Source organism: Sceloporus undulatus, chromosome 2, assembly GCF_019175285.1.
Source record: "Sceloporus undulatus isolate JIND9_A2432 ecotype Alabama chromosome 2, SceUnd_v1.1, whole genome shotgun sequence".
Classification (NCBI taxonomy): Eukaryota; Metazoa; Chordata; class Lepidosauria; order Squamata; family Phrynosomatidae; genus Sceloporus; species Sceloporus undulatus.
In genome coordinates, this window is record NC_056523.1 from 216,006,355 (window position 1) to 216,010,043 (window position 3,689).

The 3,689-nt window shown below is 39.0% G+C and overlaps 1 long non-coding RNA gene across 1 annotated transcript; it reads right to left on the bottom strand.

The window, feature by feature from the left end:
* Positions 1–241: 241 nt before the first annotated feature.
* LOC121922068 lies at positions 242–2,252 on the bottom strand. Its single transcript, XR_006102092.1, has 2 exons — positions 1,838–2,252; positions 242–1,498 (listed from the first exon to the last, which is right to left on the bottom strand). It is a non-coding gene; the product is annotated as an uncharacterized LOC121922068 (long non-coding RNA).
* Between the last annotated feature and the right edge of the window lie 1,437 nt (positions 2,253–3,689).

Consider the following 3,689-nt stretch of genomic DNA (forward strand, 5'->3'; position numbering starts at 1 on the left):
ATAATATTCAATTTGTTTAATGCTTCCACCAATGTAAAAACATAGGAAAACGCAAAAAACAAAACAAAACCAAAAAAAAACCCTCCCAAATGAATGACCTTAAAACAGGAGTACAGATTAACTGCCTAGCTGTCTCAATATACATTAGCAAATACATTACGTAATCCAAAATTTGTTCCATGTAATCTAGGTCTGAAGCAATATAAACGTGTACCAAAACCTTTCTGATGCAGGCCGAATATGGGGGAGATGGAAATGTATTTTTTATTATTTTTCTCTTTTACATGCAACCAGCATTTTGGCTTCCAATCATACTTTGAAAAACAATCTTCTTATACACTCAGCAAAGCTTAGATAAATTCTTACAGAATATAGTTCATAAATTCTTCCTTATGTGGAACAGAGAATAGCTTGAAGGGTAGTATTTTATAGGCAGGAATAGGCTGATGTGAGTGCTGGTGTAAGATCTTTGGATATAAGACAGAATTGTTATTTCAGTGGCTGAGCAGGGATTTGAATCTTGGTCTCCAGAGCCATAGTCCAGTGCTCAAACCACTATGCCATGCTTGTTCTGTATACAGCAGGATATAAATTTTAATAAATAAAATAAGTAAATAAAAAATTCTTTAGTCCTATAACCTGTTTAAAGTAATCTCAGTGAAATTAATGGGAATTGTAGTCACAAGAATTTCCTTGACTGTTTCTCTGCACATCCCAATTTCATATTCATTTGACCTTAGTAACAATTTTTAAATGATTTTAGTATCAACAGACTTTGTATTATGACTTTTCCCTTTACACTAAATCAGCATCAACATCAGACAGGAAAACCCATATTATGATCTCATAAATCCAGAAGATCATTCCTTATTTCTTTACTCTTCATTTGAACTTAACCCTTAGTTTCTTGCCAAAGCTTTGCATTTGTATGAACTGGGAGCCTCCCATCACATTACATAACACCGCTGGGGGAGAACAATCCTCCATCAAAAGTATTTCTATTTATCTAATTTCTTTTTTCCTCATTCTTCTCTTCTTCCAAGAAACTAAGCAAAATCAAACCCCCACAGCCCCAAATCTTCTCTCTTCCACTCTGCACCATCTCCAATGTCACCAGCCTTCTCCCTGGTTCTTCCCAGACCACCTCCGATTCTCCAAAATCCTCTCAATCCAGCATCAGACCTCCATCCATAACTAACCCTTCACTCTAAACTGGTTCCTCTGTCTTGATCTTCCATGCCTGGTTGCATTGCTTTTTCCATTCCCTCCTCTGCTTCCACCAGATCCTCAGCTTCCATTTTGCCAGTCCTTCAATCCAAAGTTTAACCTAAAGTTTAAAAGAAAGTTCTTAAAGTCTTCTTTCATTAATGTATATTCCTCCAGTATCTGCCACATTGCTGAAATACAGTCATCTTCTGTTGCATCTTCGCCACACTTTTATTATACAGTGCCTGATCCTGGCATGCAAAGAGTTTCTCCACAGCAGCTCTTCCGATCACTGTAGCAATGACACAACCAGAGGTTTAACCTCCCTTATTATTCAGATTATTTTCACTGAGATACCTTTACTAGCCAAAACAGTTCCACTTTCTCAAAACAAACCAGTTCCTTTCGGTAATCCATTTTTCTTGCAAATTGTTCACAAAAACCACCAGTCTTCCAACTTTAAATTTTATTTCATCATTTCACAATACTGTATCCTTTATCCACGTAGAAACTTATATTTTCCCTTTTTCACAGTTTTATTAGACTTTCTTTTCTCAAATTGACAGTCTGAAAGCTTCTTAGTAATATACCTCAAGATCTCTCATATTAATATGAAAGGCAGGAAACTCACCTAGGCGTTGATGACACCACTTGGCCAAAGCTTTATTTTATCCAGTAAGTCCAGTGTTTTTACAAAACTGAACACTTGTGTGAAGTGGGCTGAGCAGATGGAAATGTCCCTGCCCTCCCTCTTGCTCCCAAGAGGCAGTCCCCAGTAGCTTGTCAGATAGCTTGTAGGCACTCTCCAAGCCCTCCCCTTATTTGGGGAGAGAAATCACTGATCGGAACTTGCCTCTGAACTGATGATCATGCTGATGTCACTCTCACCCTCGTGGAGCCCTGTGAGAGTAGTGTCAGCTGGCCATTGCTGCACCCAGGAGTCCCTGGTCTGGAGGCAAGTTCTCTTGAAGGGGTTGGAGAATCCTCAAGATATTGTCTTGCCATGCCAAGATGCCATGCCAAGATGATTCTCAAGAATCATCTCAGGAATGGTAGGATTTCATCATATCCCTTGTCCAACTTCTCCTTCCTTTTTAAGCCATTACTGCCTAGCTTTACACTTGGGACATGAAAGCAGCTAAGCCAATGACAGCCAGAGATTCTGAGTCCTCTGGAATTACAAGGGTAACATGGGGCTATTGTGACATTAAAGTCATAAATAATAAGGCGGCCAAGGAAGAGAGCGTGAGAGAGAAAGAAAGGGGATGCCCCTAAACCAGCAGGACAGGCCTTTTATGATTCAGAAGAGCCAACATGGTGTAGTGGTTTGAGTGCTGGACTACAACTTTGGCTACCAGGGTTCAGTTCTTGCCAGGCCATGAAACCCACTGGGTGACTTTGAACAAGTCACATGCCCTCAGCCTCAGGGAGGCTCCTCTGAACAAATCTTGCCAAGAAAACCCCATGATTCACCTTAGGTGCAAGCCATCATAACTGACTTGAAGGCATACAACAACAACAACAACAATGTTGATATTGAGAGGACCTTAGTTAAGCAGAATCTAATGACAACAACTGAGGCCATATATAATTATATCCATGTGGAAAAAAACATTTTTTTCAGTGCATGTTCTTGCTTTTTGGATGCACTTTCTAAGCTTTTAGTTATGTGTCAATTGTGCAAATGTATTTATTTACACACCTGCCTCAAGTTAATATTTACAAAGATCTTTCCCTTTCTAAAGAATCAAGGCTCTTTAAATAAGTCAAAGTCCCATGGCATAGATCCTTCTTGAATTTATCATTTTATATATTTACAGCTACAGATATTCCTGTATTGCCAAAACTTTCAGGAAGGCTATAAATTAATTCAAAATGTTGCAAGCAAGCAGAATCTAATGGCAACTAATGAGACCATAGATAACTGTATTCCCACGGAAAACATTCTTTCAGTCTGTGTAGCTGCTATTTGGATGCATGTACTTAAAACAAAATCACTATCTGACCTTTTGACCATGTATCAATTGTGCAGTTTATTTACACTTGTGCATACATGCCTCAAGTTAATATTTACCAAGAGCTTTCCCTTTCTAAGGAGTATAGGCTCCTAAAGTAACTCAAAGGATGCATCTGCAGTACTGCAGGATTAATACAGTATGACACTGCTTTAACAGCCATGACTCAATGCTGCGGAATTCTGGGATTTGTTATTGGGTGAGATATTTAGCCTTCTCTGTCAGAGAACTCTGGTGCCACAACAAACTACAAATCCCAGGATTCTATAGGATGGAACCATGACAGTTAAAGCAGTGTCAAACTGCATTAATTCTGCAGTGTGGCAGCAGCCAAAGTCCCATGATACCAATCCTTTCTGGATTTGTTATTTTAAGAGTGTAGCTATCTGATATAAGTTAGCAATGCTGGGCCTGTTACAGACTGCCAAAATAAAGCTGCTTTGAGTCTCTTTGGAGGTATGCTATTTA